The sequence below is a fragment of the Cottoperca gobio genome, chromosome 13 (genome assembly GCF_900634415.1).
Source record: "Cottoperca gobio chromosome 13, fCotGob3.1, whole genome shotgun sequence".
Classification (NCBI taxonomy): Eukaryota; Metazoa; Chordata; class Actinopteri; order Perciformes; family Bovichtidae; genus Cottoperca; species Cottoperca gobio.
Genome location: NC_041367.1, coordinates 22,424,886 through 22,451,947, shown reverse-complemented (window position 1 = coordinate 22,451,947; position 27,062 = coordinate 22,424,886). Strand labels below are relative to the sequence as shown.

The following is a 27,062-nucleotide window of genomic DNA, read 5'->3' as shown; positions in this document are numbered from 1 at the left end:
TGAATTTAAATCTCAATGACAGTAACAGCTGCTCTGCCAAAGTGTCCTTGAGCAAGACACTGAGGACGGGTAAGGCCGCACCGTGACAGCCGTTGTCTACTTCATTTGTTAAAGTTGCAATCTAATTTCACTCAGTTTCTACTGCTCACACAGAGGAAGACAGTCCCCGAACACCAACTGCAAGAAAAAGCAAGGGGCTAATCCATCAAGCCTGGTGCGTTTGCAAATAACTGCAGTATAAAGAAAGGGATGTAATGATACGCCCAGCTTACCATTCAGTACGACACACAGGAAGAGATACGGGATTTGCAGTTCAATACAGTTCTTATAAAGCAAACTAACAGTGGAAATGTTTATTTTTCTTTAGAACCTGCTATTTATTTGCAAAGTAGGAAACTATAGAATGAAGATAAAGAGCTAAACTGCTTGTGTAGATGGATTCATGTGTCAGTGGGGTGTGGTGAGGGCGCCGGCTGCTGGTGGAGAGGTGAGGTGTGACTCAGCTAGAGCTCACAGCTGGACATAATCAGGTAATCAGTCACATGATACAAGCCTGGTGGTAACCTGGTTCTGGTCGTGAGCATTGTGAGACAGGTGTTACCTGTGTTAACCGTGTTACCCAGAAGGCTAAAGAACATTAAAGCCATTTTTTTTTCGCCCGGCCTCCTCTCCATCTGTCATTTTTATTGAGTGAGTGAGTGCGGGATGCGCTCACAATTAAATATTGTTCCACAAACGTATTTGGAATGTTTGTAGAATGGAATCTTAGTTTCTTATGACCATAATCTTGTCACATTTAAAGTTTTAATGAATGACTTGCAAATAATAATCAGTTAATAATTATCACCTTTAGGGAGTCAATTGAACAGATTTAGTCAGTATTATTCTTTTTCTTTTCCATGATAATATTTTGTGCCAAATATACTTGTGCCGTGCCACACTGCCTGATTGAGCAGTACGTCTGCGTCCCTGAACGTTTTATTTTGGCTCCATATTAGCAGGTTGGAGCAGCCAAACCCAAAAAGCCTGCGTGGGCAGTGACTCGGCTGCACGTTAGCTGCGTCTCTTGTAGAAATTTGATTTGTGGTTTTACCTGCACTGATAGTGAAAAGTATTATTGTTCAGTGTATTGACATCATACCAGAAACTACTTCATTGTCTATATCTGTAGAAGAGACATTGTAGACATGAAGGAAAAGTAAAACAACATTTAAAAGAAAATACATGTATCAAAAAGAGGGTTCAAAAAACCTTTGAAGAATACTGTCTGGGAGCTTTCATTCACTGATCAGTTATTCCAAAGAACGGCTGTCTGATCTGTTAATTTTTGGACAGCGCTCGTGGCATTGTAAACGTTAGAATCTATGGCTCTGACTATGGCTGAAATATCAGTAGCCTAACTGTGCTGTGTATTGATGTCTGTGCTGCTGAAGTAGAAGGCGAGTTTGCTAGTTGCGGATGAACGAAACGATCGTTCCCCCAATTAAACATGAACAAATAGAAATATTTGGGTGAAGGTCACAGCACTAAACATCAATGATTAGTCAAACATAAGACTCGAGCCTGCTACACCCAGTGTACAGCATTCATGTGTAGGCAGTTTGTGTAACTCAGAACAACATAGTCATTTGGGTTTGCATCATTTCCTAGTGTCTTCCAAAAAGATGCATGTTTTCTGATCTGCCACCTCTGTGGTTAAGGTCTGATTTAAGAGGTTAGGAAAAGATCGTTCAGTTTTGGTATGTTACCTGACGTGAACAAGCCTTTTGTTTTCTCTCTTCACGTCAGCATGTCTCCTTTCTAATGTCTATCAGTCACCCAGCAGGAAAGAACAACATACTTGTATTTTTGTGTTACCCGATCCCGGATAAGCGGTAGACGATGGATGGATGGACACAATAATGCCTGAAACAAAGCTGTTGCTTTTTGTCACGAGTTTCAGATTTTATTTCCTGGCACTTTAATTTGATGGCCAATCACGACTCAAATCCCACCTCCATCTACAGTGGGATTTGGTCTGTTCTAAACATTCATCTGCCCAATGTCTGCATTTCAGACGTGAGAAGAAAGTGTTGAGGAATGTGGAGGGTGAAAATAGTCCCCACTGCTTCATATCTACATCTCTGTAGATGGTTGTTTAAGAAGAAGGTGCTATAAAAATATGAAGATGGAGAATACTTTAAGCAAAAGAGGAATACATTTTGATAATAAAAAGTCTTGTTCTTCCAAGAGCTGCAAATTCAAAACCTAGTGAACACAATACCTGCACGAATCACAATCTTCACAAATGTCTCCATTGTGCTTATTAAATTATTCTTCCACTTTTCTCCCTCCTCTACTCATTAATGTATTCATCCCTTGTGATTTCTGTTCTAAGTGAGTGGAGATGATCGTTTTCTATGTGCTTTACATTTTCGAGCGTTTTCTTCCCATTAGTGTTGAGCTAAAATCTGTCACAGACTGAGGGGCTTTTGTTCAGCATGCCTGCTGCTCTCTTTTGTTTAGCACAAAGTCTCCTATCGGCAACCAAAATTGTCTAACGCTCTGCGGCAAAGAGACTTCTCTAATGTAATCGTGGTGCTGGTGATCTGCTGGTGGGTGTTGAGCAGGTTGGTGAGAATGAACCGTACAGTTATCTACTCAGCGTTGGTTTATTTTTCAGTTTTACGAGAACGCAGTGGCAGCGTGGTGTCATAAAGATTACGTTCCCATACAACAAAACTTCACCGTCAATTAATAAAAACATTCTTATTTTGAGCCATATCATGATATTTTACTAAACCTAATTAAATAGTTTTGTTGCATTTTTGTTTTGTTTAAATTTATAATGTAAACCGCGTGTTTTTAAACTGCGACCACAATCCGCGGAAAATACATTTCTCTCGAAACGTAATAGAGAATGCAGCTATGTTTTATGGAAACGTCATTTGTAGGAGAGTTGTCATTGGAGGTGATATTATATGTTATTGTTAAAATTGCACAGTTAAACATTTGTAGAGCTTTAAAGCACAGTATAGGTTACGTAATTAATGTAAAACCATTTGGATATGGTCAGGGGAAAACCACGGTCATGAACAAATCCTAAATATGTTGATGAAGATGTGAACCTCCAGCACGGAGAGCAAATAAAACGTTTCACATTACATCCGACAATAAAGCCAGCAAACATTCCCCAGACAGAAATTAGCTGGCTAGTTCTCTCTGCCAATGTGAGATGTTTGAAAATATTTTGCTTCCACTGTATAAATGTAATGTCAAGTTTGATAAGAAAGCCACAGAAATGACAGAAAAGCTACTTTTTAATTTGGGACCCTCACAGGAATCCTCAACAATGGCTGAGTGTGTTTAGCTGTTGTGAAAAGATCCTGCTCACAAAGGCAACACTCTCTGGGACACTTCTTTAACGCAGCTGCCTGAAAACCTTTTCAGTCAGCAATGAGCAGGCTCATTTTGTTCTGTGAATTGAGCAATTGGCAGTCAAATTGACGTTTGTGGATACTGTCTGAATGAGCGGCTCCTCTCAGGGGATCAGACTCAGTCCTTTTTGCATCCAAATTGTTTACCAATTGAAAAGCAATCACAGCTTTAAAAAAATAATAATCCTGCAATACATTAAACATGACGAGAGATGGAAGAATGAAATCCTTCCTAGAAGTTGTTATCAGAATAGATGGCTGGATAACTTTGAAACATCTGTTTTATAAACTAGAGTTTTGGCTGTTTTTCCCTGAAGAGCAAAAGTAGTGTGGTACGAGGGTACATAATGTGGAACTAGAATGCAGATATATCAACCCCCTCCCCCAAGACACAAAGGTTGGTGTATGTTGTGAGGCTGTAATGCAGAGATGTAGTTTGTGTCCTGAAGCTATAGCTATTGTAATGCAAATGGAAGTTTGCTAACACTTATTTGTCGTTTCGTGTCTTTGTACACAGCTCTTACGTTGGTTTTAAAATCATCAGTCTAGTGTCAGACCATGTTTCAGAGAGATATGCTGCAGCCTGTTTAAAGTAAACACTTTTAATGACTCTTCTCATAGCTGTAGCCATGTCCATCTTCAGCATTGTGTGATATAAATGACATTATTCATCACATATTCATCTTTGTGTTCTCCTTTTGTCTTTTTTAAAGAAACGACACAGCAGCGGCAAATGGCAAGACGTCTTTACACTCTTCCATGTTCACATCCAAAAGCCCATACACGCTATTAGCCCCCGATGGAACAGCCCGAACACTATCAGAAGCTATCCACTGTTAATTTTCATTGCCTATAAAACCATTGTTATTGCTGAGCAGCTGAGCTGATGCAATGCTCTGTTTTACAGCTGCTGCAGATAGTCTCAGTGTCCTCATATCGGCATTAAGAGGCAGCAGAAACGTTCTTGATACGTTTGTCTTTCGCTTGCAAACAGATGTTTCCTCACTCAACAGGAGGCTAATGTTTACCCATACAGAAGCGCACAACACACACACACACACACACACACACACACACACACTCACACACACACACACACACACACACACACACACACACACACACACACACACACACACACACACACACACACACACCTGTGATAGAGTAGACAGAGATAGTGTGTGAGCATGTATTTGTACGTCAGACAGTAACAAAACCAGGAGATGCACAACACAGTTCACCACAAACCACAACAACATGTTGTAGATTCTCGTGTGTGTGTTGGCCTTGTTCAAGTCTTAAAGATTAATTTCTAACAGTAGCATATTCAATATTAGAGGAAGAGAGAGAGAGATCCGTTCACACCTCTCTTCATCTTAAATACGCTTGGTTTTGATTGTTCACAAAATAAAATGAAGTGCTGCAGGATGTCATCCATCCCACATCATAAATGTTCACGTAATACAATATATGCATCCCAAACAATGCCACTGCTGGAAACAGACGGAAAGAAAACAGCAGTAGATCTGATTGAAATGAGGGAAACTTACCTAATTTGGAGGGTTTCAGTATTTCTTTATCAAGGGGAGGCAATCAGGACCAGCTGTGATGTGATGACTAGATTTCTTCTGAAACAGAAGAGGGATTTCTGAAAATAAGATTTTAACCCTCAATCAAACATTGTTCATTTCACTGGTACATAAACAGGGACATTCAAGCTCCTGTAAAATGTCTTCAAAATGTTCTGGGTGTTCACTATGGCACAGACACACAATAAGTAAATCCTTAAATTTACGGATGCAGGAGTCTCTGACCACTCAGTGACAAGATAGAAGAAGAGAACATGTGAAAATACTGTGGAATATTTGTTTAGTACACTTAAAAAGGATCCTTTAAATTTAGTTTTTTAAGGGTTTGGACAAACATATACTGAATTAGGATATTTTACTGAACAATAAACTTAATTATTAACAGTATATTGTAAGTTATTTTTCAATACTTAATTGGACATGAATCAATATAAATAAAAACACAAGCTCATCAGTGTGACTTTCCAGTTTAATTGAGTGTGATCCAGAGTTGCAGACTCTCTCAGTGTCACCATGTGGACATAAAAAGAAATGGAACAGTACATGATTGTGCTGTGATCGTGTAACGCAAACAGGATTGGACGGTTAATTCCCAATGGGGACAGTCGTGACTCAAATGTAGGTCAGAGTCCAACAATTTGGGGCTGTTTGAATCATTCACAAAATGTAAACTCACAATTCATGTGTTAAAAAACCCCCAGATCAAACTCAATTAAAATGAGATTTTAGGTCTAGAAGAGATTCACAATGGAGTAAAAAGTACATATGGGGACGTAATAAACATGACGCTCACATTTCAACATGTGGGATAGGAACCTGACAAACTATTTATCAAATCAATCAATTAAATTTGATTTATACAGCACAATTTTACAAATGACACATTTGTCTCAAGGGGCTTTACAGACTGTACAGCATACAACACCTTTTGTCAGACAGACGTGCACTAGATGTCATGTGTACAGAATAAACAACATAGTAAAATACAACATAGACAATCCTTATAAGATAAACGATGATGTGATCATATATGAAAAATGATCCAGGAGGATGTCTAAATAAGGTTCCTGGTGCCTGCAAAACAATATTGCGTAGATGAAAGAAACTAGTCCTTAAAATGTGTTTGATGTGGGAGTTAAAGGACAGATCCTGATCAAAGATAATGCCGAGACTCCTTACGGTGGTGCTGGAGGCCAAGTTAATGGCATCCAGAGTTAGTATGTCATTAGAAAATGCGTTTCATAGGCGTTTCGGGCCAAGTGGTAGGTACCAAATTCAGTTTTGTCTATGTTTAGCATCAAAAAGTTACAGGTCATCCAAGCTTTTATGTCCTTAAGGCATGCTTGAAGTTTATTTATTTAACTGGTTTCATCGGGCTTGATTGATATATATAATTGGGTCATCATCCGCACAATGTGACAACAATGAAAGTTTATGGAGTGGTTCCTTATAATATTGGAGGATGGAGGATTCATCGTTAACATATACAAACTGAGATCGCTCAGATAAATAAGACTTAAACAAGTTTCTTTTATGCAATTAAATATTCCAGTCTCTGTAGTAGAATGTCATGGTCAATGGTATTGACCACCAGTACCGTTTGAGGGCAGGAGGTGATTCATTTTGGCTCTAATAATTATAATGTTATCGTTATAAAATTATAATTATCCATTATATTGAGACATGGTATTTAAATTTAAGTGCTGATGAAATCACTTCCTTAAATTTAGCTATGGCACTATCAGATACACATCTTGCCTGTAACAGGATTTCAAAAGTTATAAAAAAAAATGGTCTGATAAAAGAGGATTATGTGTACAGACTAATAAATGTTCAATTGCAATACCATATGCCAGAACAAGGTCCAGGGTGTGTTTATGTACATTCTGACTGAACCCAATCGAATCTAGTAATTAAATAAACGCAGTATTAAGGTTGTTATTATCGACGTCTACATGGACATCAAAGTCACCTACAATAATTGCTTTATCCGTTTTAAGGAGTAAACTTGATAAGAACTCTGAGAATTCAGATAGAAATTCAGAATACGGACCAGGAGCGCGGTACACTATAATAAATACAACTGTCTGTACTGTTTGAAAGACTGATAGTTTTAGTTTAAGTTTAGGATTGATTAATAGGATTGAGTCGAATATCGCTGTAACTCCACCTCCTCAGCCTGTGCCTCGAGGAACATGAGTATTATTATGACCGGGCGGAGTGGATTCATTTACACTGACATAGATTTCATGTCTCAAAAAAATCAATCAATCTGATATTAAATCATTTACTAGTCTAGCTTTAGATGACATAAATCTGATACTACAGTATCGACTTAAAAAAATGGTAATCTTTTATTTTGTTGTATTTTTGCAGCAGTGGTGTTAATTTTTATTAGGTTTTTATGCATAATTCCTCTTCTGTTTACTTTTGATTTAATTAATTTCAGTGGTCGTGGAACAGACACAGTCACTGTGGGGTTTTGAGTGGGTGACTGCCCGGATGGACGAGCAGAGAAGCGTGTAATACTGCAACTCTCTATCCTGGTCTCAACTCATGGATTAGGTCCACTAATAAACTTTTTAATACAACTAGATATGAGATCCGCTCCTTCCAAAGTAGGATGAATGCCGTCTCTCCTAATCAGACCAGGAGTTCCCCAGAAAGTTTGTCAATTATGTCAATTTACTAATTGTCAAAGTCCACATCATTATCTGGACACCACCATGACAGCCAGCGCCGGAATGATGACATGTGGCTATACATGTAAATTGGTAAATTTGGCATCAAAGCACGGACGCCTGCATAGTACAGATTTATCTGTAATCCATCACTCTTCTTGTTTAGCAGTAACACTTGTCTCCCACCGCTGTCAGTCAAAACAAGGTCAGAGCTGCACAATGAAAATATACTGTATACCTGCTTGGATGGGTGAGTAGTAAGGTGACTTACATTCAGACAACTTTATGAGAAACATCTGAACGGAAACAAACTTTAACTTACGTGATCTTTTTTCCAAACTTTAACAAGTAGTTTTGTTGCCTAACCAAGTAGTAATGTCAGAAACTGTTCAGAAAGTTATAATGCATTGTCGCATTTAACTTACACACTGATGAGCCTGTTTGGAACGTAACGCAACATTAACCACATGTTGAAGTCTATCGGACTTCCCTACATGTTGAAAAATTACGCTATGAGGGTATCCAGTGCGTTAAACAGTGATGCTGAGGGGTCCTGCACAAGTTACCACATTAGATGAGTTGGGAGTGAGAACGTGTTGATCTGACATGATGTTAGCCTCTTCAGAGTTGGCTGCATGAAACTAGCTTCTAAAGGTTTAGCTGTAGTTAAAGGTTGTTTCAACGAACATTAAACGGGTTATGAAACAGTCTCAATGTAATACTGATGCCCTTTTATTACGAACATAAGTAAACAAGACCATCAGCGAGACGATTGGCTAATTCTATATAGTTATTCTACAGACTGTACAGCATCTGTGTGCAGCCGCTCTGGTGGCCCAGATTCGGACCAGCACCGGGAGTCACAGCGGGCTGATGGAGTGCTGGGTCTGACCTGTGTAACAGCAACAAGAGAAAGTTTGACAATCCGGCGGGGAGTCGGCTAAATTGGTGCTATCTGCTGACTGCTCACGGAAGATCTGTCCTACTCCTAGCCGGCGAAGCAGCCTCCCACGAAAAGTGAGGACGAGGCTGTGAGTTATTTTCTCGTTTCTGCTACTTTGGATTTAATCAAAACAAACTATCAAAACATACAGGGATCATGGATTCAATGTTGTTACGAGTCTGCCCGAGTCAGGCAGCTATACTTCTTCTCCCTCAGTTCTGACGGCAGACTGAAACAATTCATGTCCACTCTATCCCTGTCTGTGAAAATATCTTAGGCAAGATTTACAATTAAGATAAGATCATGAATTAAACCCATACAGTTTATTGGAACTGCACAGAACAGAACTAAATCTGATGGGATTAGAGAAACCATGAAAGACTAAAATCGAATCAATCAAATCTGATCCTCTTCACTGCGACTCGCTATCCAACATCTGAATCAAGTATCTTCCCCCGTCTTCAGCTCTGTGTGAATAAAAGTACAACCCTCCTCCCCTCTGCTCTATCCGAGAGTGTTGGTTACTGATAGCGATGATTGCACACAGCAAGGACGTTGACGTTTCAGTTTTAAATGAGTAAGTTAGGACGGCCTGAGTGTACGCACCACAGAAAGCCCTTTGCACTGCAGAGGCCAATATGTCTGCTTAATGAGACTGCGGTTCAGACCCGGACAGCATGGCCTTATGGGAAAGATGCGGCTGCTGCTCTGGTCCTATTAAGATGAGAGGAGCGATAAGTGGATGAGAGAGAGTCAGTCTGGCTTTGTCGACTGTCCAACACTTCTCTGTCTGCTCTGCTGAAATTCTGTTGCATTCAGCTGTAAATAGGCAATGTCCACAGTGGGAGAGGAAGGTTTACTTCTGTGTTTCTGATACAACTGAATAACTACTGTACATGTACTTGTTTATCTTCAGAAAACAAAAATGTGTCAGTATATGAAAGGTCACCTTTTAAGATTAAATGTTTTTTTTGTTCAGAAAATGGCAGCTTCCAAGGAAGATGAAGAGTCTCTAATCCATTGGTTACAGCTAGCGATGTGTACTTTTGTGCCAAGGCTTCGAAGCGTGTGTCGAGTAATCGCGGAAGATTTTTGTGAAGCGCGTATCGAGGCTTGTATAGATGACGTATGTGATGACGTCCTTGTGAACCTGCCGTACCACGTGACTGAGTCAGGAACAGGTTCGCGGGTTTGGCGTGCGATTCGAAATATAAGGGGGAGCGAACCACAATTGAGCCCCCTCATAATCAACACTTTATATAACCGTGAATGTGTGGGTTGTTGTCGTAGTATGCATTGTTGCTGTTGAGTTGTTGGTATTGCATTTGTATTGGATCATTATGGAGCCAGCCAACTAGCGAAACAATTGTTATGCACGCCAGCATCATCTTCCTTGTGAGCAAGTAAAGAAACCAAATCTAAATCTGTTGAAAAGATAATGTACATCCAACATGAACATTACACATCCCTGGTGGTGTAGCTCGTAGAGCAGGCGACCCACATTGAAATGCTTGCCGCAGCGGCCCGGGGTTCGAAACAGACCTGCTGCTATTTGCTGCATGTCATTCCCCTTCTCTCTGTCCAATCTTAAACTGCACTATCATTTAAAGCCCACATTTGTTTCCAGGCACTCTCTTCTCAATAACACGTAATAACATCAATCTTTATTTTTAAATAGAACATAATATTCAGTCTTAGATGTGCGTCAAAGAATCTTCAGGGCAAAGATACTTTACATCCACTGCAGCCTTGCACTTCGCCGGTTTTACATTTATTGTCCACTTGATGGCGCAGTAGAGCAAATGAAGCACCATGAAGCTTCGGCACATGTGCAAACCAATTGGATGGAAAGCTTCTATGCTTCATGAAGCTTCATCTCACCATCACTAGTTACAGCCACAACCTTTCAAATGGACACTATGTTGTAAAATAGAAAAACTACAATTAAAACCATGTGTTGCTCTAGAGATGGCAAAGTCAGTCTGTCAGGCCGGAGTCTACTTCGTAGCGTGAAATATTTCAACAAATATTGGAATGATTAGCATGAAATTAGATACATATAGGGATGAACTGGGACTGTAATGCAGCCTGAGACTTTGAAATGGAGAGGCCTTTCATGCAAGCAACCGAAGAGCGCAAGGCAAAACAATGTTGGCAGTCATTTTAACAGTAATACAGTTTTTGTGGTATAAATGCTGAAGACCTTCAAGACACTTTAGGATGTCTTGTTGACACCTGCCTCCCCAGTGTGTATTGTAAACATGTCACTACTGCACTGAATCAAGCCAAGGTGAGCTGGAACACTAAGTCACAGTCTACTGCCAACTACTGTTAATGTCCTAACTAATGTCCTAACCACAGCGTGTACAGTCAGTCAATAGAGTGCTATAATAGATACAAATGCTTACACATACATACACATGCTCAGATAATACAATGTTTTCAATATAGAACCTAATTTAAAAACTACAATGCAGACACGATGAAAATGACAGATCAGATTTCAACAGAAATGAGGATCAGTCGAAATTGTGAAGGGCAGCTTGGACCCCCCCTTAATATGGAAAGTATTAGATTGGCCAAGTCTGACGGTGAATGCTGTTTGCGGCTGCGAGGGCCAGGCGGACCCATGCCACTGCCAAGGACCATACAGTAACTACTGAGACCAGAAATTAAAAAATATATCCTCTTCAAGGTCTGATTATCCGGTTTTGGGCAATAAACAATGTGTATGATACTAGTTAGCAACACATGCTATAATAATCGTGTCATATTGCAAACCATTTCCTCCAACCCACTTAGCATTGTGATGATATTATATTAGGTGGATAGCAGCAGCCTGTATACTGTGGGCTGGGAGCATCTTTAGTTCTGTTTAATATGCCATATTTTAGGACTGCCTTCTTTAAAGAATGTATTGACAGACAAGTTTAAAACGTACTCAACTCAACCTGCCTTTTTGAAACTTGAACTAGTTTTCATTGTCTAAACGTGAAAAAATAATGCTTTAATGTCTTAATCCTTGAAATAGGAACAACAAACCAGGAAATGAATGAACCATATTTTGTCCTTCACATACAGGACTGTCTCAGAAAATTAGAATATTGTGATAAAGTTCTTTATTTTCTGTAATGCAATTAAAAAAACAAAAATGTCATACATTCTGGATTCATTACAAATCAACTGAAATATTGCAAGCCTTTTATTATTTTAATATTGCTGATTATGGCATACAGCTTAAGAAAACTCAAATATCCTATCTCTAAATATTAGAATATCATGAAAAGGTATACTAGTAGGGTGTTCAACGAATCACTTGAATCGTCTAATTAACTCGAAACACCTGCAAGGGTTTCCTGAGCCTTGAAAAACACTCAGCTTGGTTCAGTAAACTAAATCACAAGTATGGGGAAGACTGCTGATCTGACTGCTGTCCAGAGGACCATCATTGACACCCTCCATCAGGAGGGTAAGACACAAAAAGAAATGTCTCAAAGAGCAAGCTGTTCACAGAGTGCAGTTTCAAAGCACATCCACAAAAAGTCTGTTGGAAGGGGGAAATGTGGCAGGAAACGCTGCACAACCAAGAGAGATGACCGCAGCCTTAACAGCATTGTGAAGAAGAGTCGCTTCCAGAATTTGGGGGAGCTTCAAAGACAGTGGACTGAAGCTGGAGTCCAGGTATCAAAAGCCACTGTTCACAGACGTGTCCGATAATGGGCTAGAGTCTGGAGAAAGGCTGGAGAGGAGCAAAATCCAAGTTGCTTGAAATCCAGTGTGAAGTTCCCACAGTCAGCGATGGTTTGGGGAGCCATGTCAGCTGCTGGTGTTGGTCCACTGTGTTTCATCAAGCCCAGAGTAAATGCAGCTGTGTACCAAGAGATTTTAGAGCACTACATGCTTCCGTCTGCTGAAAAGCTCTATGGAGATGAGGAATTCATTTTCCAGCATGATCTGGCACCTGCCCACAGTGCCCAAACCACCAGTAACTGGTGTACTGACCATGGCATTACTGTCCTCGATTGGCCTGCCAATTCCCCTGACCTGAAGCCCATAGAGAATATGTGGGGTATTGTGAAGAAGAAGCTGAAAGACACCAGACCCAACAATGCTAATGAGCTAAAGGCCGCTATTGAAGCATCCTGGGCATCCATAACACCTCAGCAATGCCACAGGCTGATTGCCTCCATGCCACGCCGCATTGATGCAGTAATCCGTGCAAAAGGATTCCCAACCAAGTACTGAGTGCATTAATGGACATTTTCAAATGTTTGATTTTGTTTTGCTGTTATAAATCTTTTTTTTTTACTTGGTCTGAGGAACTATTCTAATTTTTTGAGATAGGATTTTTGAGTTTTCTTAAGCTGTAAGCCATAATCTGCAATATTAAAATAATAAAAGGCTTGCAATATTTCAGTTGATTTGTAATGAATCCAGAATGCATGACATTTTTGTTTTTTTAATTGCATTACAGAAAATAAAGAACTTTATCACAATATTCTAATTTTCTGAGACAGTCCTGTATTATTTGACCCATCAATCTACCCTGATCTCCTCCTTACTGTTTATTTGTGATACGTCAAAAAGAAACCAAATCGTAAAACGAACAGAAACTAGAGTGTGACTTTTACACAGAAAGTTTTGAAGCACACCAGCTGTTCTCTATCAGTTGTAGCAGCTGTAGCATGTTAGTCAACTTAGCCCAGTTAGTCAAGCTCAATTGACAACAATTGGTGTCAAACTGTACACTGTCATTTTTCAGCTGACGTTGGGTATACCTGTGGATACACTTCAAACATTTAATTTACGACGGAATCACACAAATGTGTTAATTAGCAGAGCAAAACAAAAACAGACCGGACGGTGAGTCTTTCTCCCCACAGCGTTCAGGCAGCCTCCCACTGCAGATTTAGAATGTGCCAAAGCAATAACTAATGCAATACGAGTGTTTATCACTGCGAATATGAAACCACACTTGATCGTACAAAATAATGAATTAAAACATACAGTATATCTCAAAAGTGAGTACACCCTTTAGATTTTTGCAAATATTCTGTTATATCCTTTCAGGGGATAACATTATCCTACTGAAACTTTGATATAACTTAAAGTAGTCAGTGTGCTGCTTGAATAACAGTATAGATTTATTGTCCTTTGAAAATTACTCAGTACACAGCTGTTAATGTCTAAACAGCTGGCAACAAAAGTGAGTACACCCCATAGTGAACATGTCCTAATTGTGCCCAATGATGTTGTTTTCCCGCCCTGGTGTCATGTGACTCGTTAGTGTTACAAGGATTCAGGTGTAAATGATAAGCAGGGCTGTTAAATTTGGTGTTTTGGGCACAATTCTCTCTGAATGCTGGACAACATGGCACCTCATGGCAAGGAACTCTCTGAGCGGCTGAAAAAAAGGATTATTGCGCTTCACAAAGATGGCCTTGGCTATAAGAAGATTGCCAACACCATGAAAATGAGTTGCAGCACAGTGGCTAAGATCATACAGCGGTTTTCCAGGACAGGTTCCACTCGGAACAGGCCTCGCCAGGGTCGACCAAAGAAGTTGAGTCCACGTGCTCAGCGTCATATCCAGAGGTTGGTTTCCAAAAATAGACGTGCGAGTGCTTCCAGCATTGCTGCAGAGGTTGCAGAAGTGGGATGTCAGCCTGTCAGTGCCCAGACCATACGCCGCACACTGCATCAAATCGGTTTGTATGGCCGTCGCCCCAGACAGAAGCCCCTTCTGAAACCGATGCATAAGAAAGCCCGCAAACAGTTTGCTGAAGACAATGAATCCAAGAACATGAGTTACTGGAACCATGTCCTGTGGTCTGATGAGACCAAAATAAACCTGTTTGGGTCAGATGGTGTCCGGCGTGTGTGGCGGCACCCTGGTGAGGAGTACCAAGACAAATGTGTTTTGCCTACAGTCAAGCATGGTGGTGGCAGCATCATGGTCTGGGGCTGCATGAGTGCTGCCGGCACTGGGGAGCTGCATTTCATTGAGGGACACATGAATTCCAATATATACTGTGACATCCTGCAGCAGAGCATGATCCCCTCTCTTCGGAAACTGGGCCGTAGGGCAGTTTTCCAACATGATAATGACCCTAAACACACCTCCAAGATGACAACGGCCTTGCTGAAGAAGCTGAAGGTTAAGGTGATGGACTGGTCAAGTATGTCTCCAGACCTAAACCCAATTGAGCACATGTGGGGCATCCTCAAGAGGAAGGTGGAGGAGTGCAAGGTGTCCAACATCCGTGCGCTCCGTGATGTCGTCGTGGAGGAGTGGAAGAAGATTCCAGAAGCAACCTGTGCAGCTCTGGTGAATTCCATGCCCAGGAGGGTTAAAGCAGTGCTAGATAACAATGGTGGTCACACAAAATATTGACACTTTGGGCACAATTTAGACATGTTCACTATGGGGTGTACTCACTTTTGTTGCCAGCTGTTTAGACATTAACAGCTGTGTACTGAGTAATTTTCAAAGGACAATAAATCTATACTGTTATTCAAGCAGCACACTGACTACTTTAAGTTATATCAAAGTTTCAGTAGGATAATGTTATCCCCTGAAAGGATATAACAGAATATTTGCAAAAATCTAAAGGGTGTACTCACTTTTGAGATATACTGTATCTCTATTTTCCTTGAGCCTTCACTTGTGCGAAGGTCAGAGAGCATTTTCTAGTTAGGTATCTAGTGGATTTCCCATGTTTTTTAGGAGTCTGTTCACACTGATATAGGTAAATAAGTTAGTGAAGGTTTCATTTCAAAAGAGTCTCTGGCTGTTGGTTTTCACCAGTAAGCTTTCCCTCTCTGTCTTATTAAGACACGCTTTCCTCCTCTCCACTATGTTCCTTTCTTTTTCTTCTAATCTGTCCATCCATGTCCTTTAACCCTAAACAGTTATCCTTCTGAGGACAGAGGGAGGGAATAAAGAGAGGAAGGAGGAGGACGGGGCAGAGGTCTGATGGATTTGGGATAGATTTACTCATCTGTGGGATAGGATTGGAACTCTTTCTAATCTGAGTTTAGCCATGCGTTTTGATGTGGAAAACAAGTTTTGATATTACACCTGTCGCACCTGTCATTGGCAAAAGGACTTGATCTTGCATGATGTTACACGTGAAGATTATAAGACAGCAGTGTTTTCTGACCGGCTCTCAGGAGTTTCAGCAGTTATATAATAAAAGAATACATTAGAATACAATATGCCAAACTACTACAACTAAAACATAAACAATAGAGATTGTATGGACCCAGTTTAGAGTTGAAATGCTGCCCCCTACTTCTCTGGAGCAGGTGGCTCGGAATTACACATTGAACCTTTAAACCAGGGGTCTTCAACGTTTTTCAGGCCAAGGACCCCCAAACTGTTGTAGCATGGAGCAGGGACCCCCCTTACTGCAGCGGTATTCAAATGAGGGGAGGTGCTGTCGGAGTTCTGTGCAAGGGGGGGGGGGGGATGGGGGGGTGCTGTCGGTGTTTGCGGACCCCCCTGTTGAAGACCTATACTTTAAACTATAGAAATACCAAATGCGGGAAGTCGTGTGCCCTTTACTGAGGCAAAAAATACTGTCGGGGTTGAGGTGGGAATGGGAATAATCTGTTTTTTAACTGTAAAACGGCAATTCAGTAACCTAATGTTCAGATTTTGATAGAACTTCAATAATTCTCAAGATAGGGAAGATTATTGCTTGTTTTCTAGCAGCCTAAACTTCTAATTACACATTAAATAAAAATGCACTATATAACACAGTGTGGAGAATAAAGGTATTGCATTGTTTTCTCAGAACGACATTAGTGATTTCCTGCTGCAGTGTGAATGTCTAGCTACAGCCAGCTTTAACAGCCAATTGACTGGGGGATTATTCCCACCATGGTCATTAGTAAAAGGTTCAACATGCTGCAGCCAGGTTTAACATTTTAACAAAATGTCAACTCCATCTCTCACAAGGTCACACTTTCAATCTGAGGAGACAGCAAAGAGAGTAGAAAGTCAGGAAATAAGACCTGCTTTTGTATATTAGTGTTTGTTGTGGTAGGATAAACCCAATGTGGTAACATTGGCAAATATCCTAAGGTTATGAATAAAACAAGAAGGCAAATGCACAATACAAGTCTGTGACCTGTCAAATGCAGGGATGGAAGGGAGGGAGAGTGAGGAGGGCGATAGGTGATGGGGAAGAAAGAAGGGAAGGCAGCTGATAAAAATAGGTGAAAGGTGGAGAAAATGTTAAAACTGAAATCGACAAAGAGGAATGATGTGAGTGTGAGGGAGAAGTAATTCTAAGAGAGCCAGGGGGAGTGGGAGTGGTACGTGCTGTGGCGTGTGTGTGTCTCTCTCCCTCTAATTGTCTCTAATTGACTGCCCCTCTCAGGTGATCTCAATACCTCATCAGGGCCTGGAGATAAATGACTGGGGAGAGCTGCAGAATGTCCCGGTGGACCAGTTGTCAGCTTGTCTCCGTACGACACAACGAGTGGAGTTCAGTTTGTGTTTGAAGTATTTGATTTAACCATAACTTGCAAAGGTGTTATGTTTTATTAAATGCTCCTGTTTTTCTTTTACAGAAAGTTTTTTTCAGATGGATTTGTAAGTAAGCTTTTTATTTACTTGTACAATAAATTACTATTTTGATTATACATTTTGAGTTTGTCTTGATTCTATTTCCCTGGGTTATTTTAGTGTTACTCCCCTCATCCCCTGGAATATCGGAAAGTAACGGGAAGGACGAGGACATATTGAGGAATGGATGATTGGATGGATGGTTAGATGGGTGATTGAGTGAACAGATGGATTGATGGATGGATGAATGGATTGGTGATCGGTTGAATGGATGGTCGGATGGATGGGTGATTAAATGATGAATTGATGGTTGAGAAAAAAGTGAGAGGGAGAATGGTTGGTGGGTGGGCTGGGTGAAAGGTGAATGATGAGAAAGATGGGAAGTCAGATGATGGAAGGAAGAGAAAATGCAAAAAACTGAAATAGACAAGGAGAAAATATGTGAGTGTGAGGGAGAAATTGGACGAACAGAACCAGGGTTTGAGATACTGGATGGACTGATGGGTGATTGGATGAATGGATGGATGGTTAGATGGTTGATTGAGTGAACAGATTGATTTGAATAGATTTATTGATGGATGGCTGCATGGATGGATGGTTAGATGGATGTACAAAAGACCGATGTATGATTATATGGGTAGAGAGATGGACGATTATGATTATATTAATGGATAGATAGATACAATCACAGACTCTCTCTCTCTCTCTCTCGTTCTCTCTCTGCTCTCTCTGGCTCCCTGACTCAACCAACATCTGATGTGAACACAGATGGAATGAAGATCTACACAAATAAAGATGATACACTATGGAATAAAGAGTTCTCCTCAGTGAAATGACAACTCACTCTGATACTATTAATAACCATCATCTATCAGCCTGATTAAGTCACTAATCCTCTCTATTCTCAGCTCGACTGATAACACAGGAACACACACACACACAGTCTACTGTGATGTACAGATTGGAGACTCTTTAAATTGGGCGAGTTTGTGGAGCTTTTAGAGCTTTGTTCTGCGTGCAGTTTTAATAGGTCAAGGGAGAACACTTTTCCTAAAACACAAAATTAATTTGCTGATAGTTTTAATTATATGTATTGAGGTTTTGAGCACACTGCTGAAATGTTTTACTTAAATGTTTGTTACATGGATAAATGCATCGTCCTTGTATATTACCAAACAAAGAAGGATATGTCTAAAAGGACAATCGAACATATTACATATCATTGAAATGGCAGATTGACTTCCTTCAGATTGACAACCCTCAGTGGTAACATGAGTGGTAAAATACTAGATCTCAATTGGGACAAAAATATCTACACTTCTGAGATTAATATTATACAACATAATTCTATGTGCCAAAAATAATATTTTACAACTACATGTACAGTTCTTGTTTAGTCTGGATGCCATCAGCCAAATGTCCTTTGCCATCAAAAACGCATGTTGATTTAAAAATGACCTTCCTTCGATATTGCACACAACACTTATGCCAACATGATGCCAGAATAAACAGCTGAGTTTTCCCTACCATTATATTATTGTTTTGGTTGTGTGTGTTATTTATTTAGGATATTTTTATATAATTTTTCACATTCAAATTTTAGTTTTTGAATTTTCTTAATAATCAAATTTGAAAGGGTGTATGTGCATTATCATGCTATTATATTATCATTACATCAGTTGCATACAATGGTCTTAAAATTACAATAATATCGTTTATTGCAATTGTTGCTGGGACAATATATCGTCCAACAAAAGTAATTATCGGGACAGGCCGACTCACCAAACCCAAAGATTTAAAACAGAATCTGATGTGAAACATCTTTTGACCTAGATCCATTGATGTGTTTATCTCCATCAGCCGGCTTTCTTCAACATCAAATACCTGATTCTATAACCAGAAAAGATATTACTGTGATTTGGGTAAACTGAGCCTTTTATATAAAATGTTGGCTAATAAGAATTTAGAATTGCCTCTTCACAAATGTGAGACAGACGAACTGAGGTTGTATCTGTAGAGAGGGAGAGGAGGAGTGAACAAAAACAATGAAGTGAGGCAGGAAGAAGAGTAGGAAGAATGTTGGATGGATGGATGGAGCAGTGAATGTGTGGAGGGTTATTTTATTCAGATAGAAGTAGAAATTCAGCAGGGAGCCGACAGAAGGGCCAGACCGAGCCTCCATCCTGCCAACACACACACTATAAACAAAGCTGAAAACACTCTTGATTGGATGGAAATATACAGTATATTAATACACAGCTGAGATGCATCATGTCATGTTTTGTGTGTGTGTGTGTGTGTGTGTGTGTGTGTGTGTGTGTGTGTGTGTGTGTATGCATGAATGCAAAAAGGACGCGTGCAAGTTTGTCTGTGGTCATTTATGTGCGTGTTGGCAGAGGCTGGAGGATGGCAGATGGTCAGGGCTGAGTCTCTTTCCCCTGTGGGTGCCTCAGCTCTCACTCCCCCCTCCCCCACCGTCCCTTCAGCTCCACCTAAGCCCCACCAGAACAGACCTTCACCACCTTATCCCTGCCAGGAGCTAAATTTGCTGATCTTATGTTGGATAAAAACAGCTTCATGTTATTATTTTTATTTCCATTTGATTCGTACATGGATTGAAGGTTAATGCTTTTTATTGTAGTGCGGATGTTCCATGGCTATGGGTGCAGTCAAACATTTTCAGATATTTATAGGCATCAGTTTCAAAGGAAAGCAGTTTTCTTTGATTCCTAATAGATTTGATTCCCGACATATTTACATTTTAATTTTCACTGTTAAACTCATTGACGGGCTCATTGTTGCATTCAAGGATATTTAGCTGTTTATTATACATTTATGTTAGAATTACACTCTTATTTGTTTTGATTGTAAAATGTCATTGGAAACCGTAAAAAAGGCACTATAACCTCACTTTTACCTTCCGTTTTACTTTTAGAATAACTGAATCTGTATTATATCTACTGTAAGTTAATTCACATTGTTTATTCTGGACTGGAACTGAAGCAATCAAGGACTTTCTAATGTCCATCACTGATCAGATGTTGAATGATTAAAGTTATTCAAAAAAGTTATTCAAAAAAGATACCAAAACTCTGGTGTGTGTGTGTGTGTGTGTGTGTGTGTGTGTGTGTGTGTGTGTGTGTGTGTGTGTACCACAGGTGTACCCTAAGCAGAAGTATTTTATCAGGCAGCTGATATGTGCAGTAAAAGAACGGACGGGTTGCCATGGAAACAGCAACACAGCAATTTTTATGAACTGTAAATTATCCGATGTGTTTAATCTGAAAAAATGGAAATCTAATTTAAGGCTAATATGTTGTTACTTTGCATTTGTTGTCATCAAAAGTTGTAACCATTGAGACACTGGATCGGCTGTATGTTGCTGTCTCTAAAAATGACTCTAAACCTATCAGTGTCGGGGTCCTGCTCACTCTGTCAGGGTTTATTGCGCAATAATGACTGACACTGAGAGGACATAAGATTCCTCCATTCTCACCTCTGTCTCTCGCATCCCTTTTGGGAGGAGCTAAGTTAGATGAAAAGTACTTAAATGTTTGATCACAGACAGGAACACACAAACAGTCTAAATTTAACCAGACTGCTTTTATCCACCAATCAGAAGTGAGCCAGTGGGATGTCTCAGTTAGTTAAACAAGTCTATTTGGTGGCAGCCTGAGGTGAGCTGTGGGTGAGTGCGTCTGTTTGATGGGCGATTTCCTGGCTGACTGATGGTGTTTTGAATGACTGATGAGGTGGAGGATTTGGTCGAGTGCGTCAGCGTCCCTGAGCAGATAGACTCGACTCTTCCTCAGTTTACAGGCCTCTCTCTCTCTACGTTGTCACTTCTATCCTCTATGTTTCCCTCTCTGCTTTGCTGTCTTTTTATCTTCTTTCTCACGTCACATTTCCTTCTGTCTTTTATGCCTCTGTCGATTTTTGTCACCTTTCCCCTTTTAACTCCATGTCACTTTGCTGAGTGCTTTCTCTCCACTTGACACCTTCTGTGTCACTTTTTCCTTCTTAGTCTGAGATCTTCCCTCTTTTTTCTTCCCTGACCTTATTCTACTTTTACATTCACTCCCTTCTTCAGAGTATATTTTGCCTCTTTAAAGCAACCTAAATATTGGAAAGGTAAAGAGGTGCTTAATTTGTATGATGCATTAGACACTACATTTACACTAAATGCTAACATTTACACATTCATACACTGATGTAGGCCTGCCGTACATGCCAAACTGCTGATCATCTGAACTAATGCTCATTAACACACACATTTGGGGTTCAGTCTTGCCCAAGGATATCGAACAGCAGATCTTCCGATTAGTGGACAACCCTCTCTACCTCCTGAGCCACAGCCACCCCTTTAGAACCACTATTCAGAGAACAGCACAGTGTGAAGTCCAGACAACAACGTTATGTTTGCCAAACAATACGTAGACATTAGAATGAACACGTGCCATGAGTACTGCAGTTGGTTTAAAACTTAATTTAGACAATAAACAGGATGTGCAGCCAGCTTGGGGGAGCATCTCTATTTCTTTGGAGCATATACTGACAAAGCCGTCTTGGCATTAGATGTTTTAATAATTTATTATAAGCTGCTTACAGCTAGTGTTAGGAAAGGAGTCGGCAACCTTTACTATCAAAAGAGCCATTTTGCCCCCTCTTCCACCAAATAAGATTTGTCTGGAGCCGCAAAACATATTTGATAACACAGCTTATAAGTTGTATATATAGTTATACTGTATTTGTTGCATTTATGAAATTACAGAATGACAATAAAGGAAACTGTTGCGATCGTATTGCTATTTTTACCTGTTTTAACAAAGGAAAACAGCAAACTCTTTTGAAGAGAAGGAAAAACTACACTGGCATGTTTGGGCCTACTTTTAAATAAATTGAACACCTATGCAGGCCTATTTGAGTCCACAACATATTTGTTGAATCAAATAAAAATGAAATGAATATAATATAAAAATACACAAAACAATAAAAAATACAATATAAAAATGAATTGAATAAAAAAAGTATCCCACTTTGAAAAAATAAATAAAAACATATAGCTACAGCCTAATAGCTTAAAAAGAGTAAAGATGAAAAGATAGGCCAGTTTGTATTTAATTATGTCCGTTTCACTGTGTTTTCATCCACATGAATTAAACAATTCAAAACAGCCTCACAAATGTCCCCCACTTATTTGTATTGAATAGAGAATGAACGCATCATAATATAGCTCACTGCAACGTTAGCTGTTAGCTCCGTTAATGAGCCAAGCAGGACTGTCTGGTAACATTTAACTAGCTCTTCTCCTATCAAATTTCAACAAGGATGTGTCGTTCACAATGTAGCATTGTCACCATAGACCTTTGCATGGCTCCCCCTTGGCCTAGATCGGGGTCATCTACCAATGGTTGGCCTGCCTGCTACTGTGTCGGCCATATTTCGCCTGTGAGAAGAATTGAACTGAATTCCCTGTTTTGTTCAAATTCAATAAGAAGTGCCTGAGATGACACCTTGGATAGAGAGATAAAACCTCCCCACAAACGAGCGGGTGAGTGAACTAATCCACAGCCCTCAGCTGAGGTCAGATAACAACACGACGTCACAAGGACACAGACTGGGAAAAAAGACAAACAAGAAAGATGTCCACATAAATCTGGTTTCTATTATACCTTTATTTTACGACAGAGAGAAAAGAGACCAAATCATAAATCTCAGGTCAATGCTGTCAGAGTGTGTTCATTTCTATAAATGCTCAATGGAAATCTATCAACTACTTACTGCAGCTCTACAGGATGAGTGGTCAAAAGAGATGTAGAGAGAGGTAGAGTGTCAGAGGTGATGAATTGCAGAGGAAGGCCCGCTCTGAAATATGTGGCTCTAATTCAAACTGTTAAACTCTTGACACTTCAGAAGAGGAATAGTCCGCAGACAGATAAGAGAGACAAAGAGTGAGGTAGAAAAAGATATAAAGGATATTGACTCATAAGATAAATCTGAAGTTAATATTAAGTTAAGTTAAGTGAATGTTTTAACACATCAAGTACCAGTGTATTCAGCAATAGAACAGTACTGTGAAACCCAAGAAAAATAAGCTCAAACATGAATAGGTGCTTCAAATGTAACTGACATGCAACAGAGGAGATTGCTGCCATAATGGCCAAGTAAGAGAGTCAATCATATAGCAAAAGTTGCCACCAAGAGACATATTAGAGGAATTTAAATGCTAGTCATACCTGAATGTTATGTGGCAAACATTGGGGAAATCACATTCTGGTGACTGAAGTTACCTCTTACTATGTTTTATGTTCTCTGATGGGGATGGGGGGTAGCTACTGCAAAGTTGTTTTGGATCACTAAGGTTTCAATAAGAAACAAAAGACAACATACTTATATTAATTCTTTATCACTTTGATTGATTAAGCATCCATATGTGACAAATTGGGGGTAAGAACACGTTTAGTCAAGGCTCCTTGACACCACTTTGTAACGCACTGGGTACCCTTTTAGCATAATGTTTGGACTTCATCTCATGTTTATCGTAAGTTATGAATGTGATGTAAGTTAAGTATGTTATGTTACTACTTGATTAAGTTTAGGCAACAAAGCTAGTTGGTTAGGTTTAGGAAAAGAAGAACAATTTTCCAACTGAAAAACCCAGCCCAGTATCGGCAACTCTTTTTAAATGAAATTAGCTAGCAGCTCCAAAAGTCAATGAATCTAGTGAGAAAGTCACCAATTTGGCCACACTGAGAGCCTGTCCCTTCACTCCAAAGCCACTTCCCCCAAATGATCATTATGAACGTAAACATATAATGAAGGTAAACAAAGAACATGACTCACACCTATCAAGGTAGCTGCTTGTTGAAGACCTGTGATGACACGCAATGAGTGCATGGGCAGAGTTCATACAGGCAGGCAGGTAGGTACAAGGACAGGTTAGGCATCCAGTTATTTGCAAAGATAATTTCAACAAATATATACAAAATAATTATAAAACGTAATACCCACCCTAGCTTTAACCCTCTATGGGTTTTTACATTCACAGAATACATCCTCAGTTATGATGCAATACTTGGCAGGAACCAATAGCAGTGTTTGAATGTGTCACATGACTCTCTGGTGGCCATGCTGAAGACCTTGTTAAGATAGACTTAATGAACAATGTCTTATTCACTAAGTTTACAAATGATATATACCATATGTTCATGTCTGAAGACATAACATGAAGCCCATGCCCTAAGGAAGTTAAGGGGGCCTCTCAAAGGTCATGAGAAGATGACCTCCACATGGCATAGATTGCCGTGGCGCCATATATACTTTGTCAGTTGGGACACTATTCGGTTGTGCTTGGAAGCAGGTAGTGTTCTCATTATTATTGTTTGTTATACAACAAAATAATAATTAATCAACTAAGATTGTGTGCTTTATTGATTCCTCTCTGTTTCATACCACAATGTTGTGAGCGATAGATATCCACGACAACCTTCTTTGCAGACTGTCCCACAAGAATTAGCTCAGCCATTTCTCTCCACAAAAATTATCTGGAAAAAAAAAAATTATATATCAATAATAGGTGAATAAAGCTTAATTTCTAATAGTTTAATGTACTTTATTTGCTAATTAAATAATGGAAACTTGTTCAAATGCAAATGGTGCCTTGAGGCAACACTGTACCATTATGGATTCACCATGACATTGTGTTATTGTGTATTTAGTTTATTCAAAAGCATACCAGTCATCATAATTTTCTTTTTATTTCTACAATTTAACCTGGATACATTTGATGTTAAAGTTGTAGTAAAATAAAGTTCAGGCTAGCACTGTACGCTGTAGGCTATAGTCTGCTATTACAATGAACTTTGTGAGTTTTCTTTGCAGAGCACATGCTTATATTTTCCACACATTTTCTCTCCATTTACAGAATGAACTTAACATCATTCTATGCCTCTTCAAGGAAGAAGAAGGTAGAACTAGCACTACCAGTTGATTTTAGTTAGGATGGCCTCCGTGCAAAGATGGGATAAGAAAAAAAAGAGTAGTGCAGGTTACCTGCACAGTGTTGTGCATGGGAAGAGTGGATCTTCTAGACTTGTTGTCAAAGGTCAGGTCAAGGAAGTGGTATGACAAGATCGTGTTACACATGATGGATTTCACTCTAGTGAATGCATGGCTCTTTTACCGCAGGGACTGCAAGGACTGCAAGGACTGTGTTATCCCAAAGAAAGAAATGTAGAGCTTGCTGAAATTCAAAGCTGAAGTTGCAAGTTGCCTTTGCAATGAGAGGAAAGTCTTGAAGAAGAAGGGGAGACCATCACAGAATGTTGAGACCTGGATGCGAATTTCTTCTATTTCTTGTTATTGTAAAATTGTGGCTTTATTATTAACAACTTGATGATTCTGTAAAAAAACATGTATATTTGTTTCAAAAAGTAAATCATTCATACACATTTCTTGCTGCAGTAGTGTTACACATTGTAACACATGACTGTAAATATTGTAAACACAAGGTCAATTTACTCAGCTAACCAATTTCCACAGCCTTCAGTTAATGGAATTTGCTCATGGGTCTTCAAATGACCCATAGCACCACTTTAATAATAAGTGTTTGTATTTTCATTTGTGACTGAGATCCTGAGATCCTGAATGTGTGAACTTTTTCTGAATGTATCGTTTATTCTTTCTAAATTAATAATTAAATATTAGCTTTATAAAAAAATTAAAATCTCTAAAGGCTTGTGAGCACTCAGTACACTTTTATTATCATTATATTACTGAAATCATATAAAGATCAACATCTGATCAAAACATGTTTTCAGTTGCCTCCTCTCCTCCTTAGAAAAAGATGCATTTTCTTTTAGTGGATTAGCTCTGCTTGGATCCAAACCTTGAGATTCTGAGCAGTCAATGAATTACATTAAAGTCTTAGTGGTTGTAATGAAATTTAAAAAGACCCGTCCCGATGTTACAGTCGACTCACAGGAGACTTTTTCCAAACATTAAAAAGCCATTAGTGCCGTGATAAATCAGAGTGAAAAAAAAGTGTACAGTAACAAACAGAGAGACCAGAGACCATGACAGAAACCGCAGCGACAGAAAAGGAGGCATTACTATACAAATGAGACATTCCCATTGGCAGGGGATACTGCTGATGATAATAATCACAATAACCACAGTCATGTCTGCATTTGGCTGTTCCCTGGACTGTTTGTGAATTACCGAAAAATAATTCTGTGTTATCAGCAGAAAATTATGAATATAAATGTGAGTGTTGGACAGCTGTCTAGACAAGGCACTCTTCAACATCAGATGCAATGTGCTCAAAATAAATACAGCCCTTTAATTTGGTGTCTGAATATTTTTTTTTATCATTTCCTATTTATTGCCACATTTCTGTTGGTCTGTCTGTTAGTTTAGCTGTTTGACAATTAACGGTTTCTTTATTATCAGTGCAATTTGAAGCAGCCTTTTTATTTTTAACAAGCTTAACACACTCTGTTCCATATCTTCTCATTAAAGATGCGGTTGACCTTCCAAAATGAATTCCCGCTTCAACAATTCTACAAGCTAAATGAATTTTAAGAGAAAAAATAATGGTGATTTGTAAAGGTAGCACGTCAAGAATTAAAAGTTTCAGGCATTACCAGGGTTTTAAACTTGGTCCACTCTGCAGGAGAACCATCTTTCTTTCTTTTTTATTCATTCTAATGAATTGAGTGTATTTTGCGCTCTGTTTTTGCACACTGGTTATCTGATGTCTCATCCCTGTATGAGCCTCACTTGGTGTTTGAAGGAGGTCAACCAGTGTCAAGAACCGGAGTGACCTGAGTGACCAGTAATAATGACGTATTAAGA

At 39.4% G+C, this 27,062-nt stretch overlaps 1 protein-coding gene across 7 annotated transcripts in view; it reads right to left on the bottom strand.

Moving 5' to 3' along the window:
• The window catches only part of LOC115017559 (leucine-rich repeat and fibronectin type III domain-containing protein 1-like protein), a 283,327-nt gene that overhangs the window by 99,340 nt on the left and 156,925 nt on the right, over nucleotides 1-27,062 (bottom strand). For 2 of the 7 annotated variants that reach the window (XM_029446123.1, XM_029446125.1), the window contains one exon: nucleotides 4,970-5,047. The exons of 4 other annotated variants lie outside the window; for them this stretch is intronic. The gene's annotated coding sequence lies outside the window, so the exon portion shown is untranslated. Of the gene's footprint in view, nucleotides 1-4,969; nucleotides 5,068-27,062 lie in introns of all 7 variants that reach the window. One more of the 7 variants, XM_029446124.1, reaches the window with a different exon arrangement.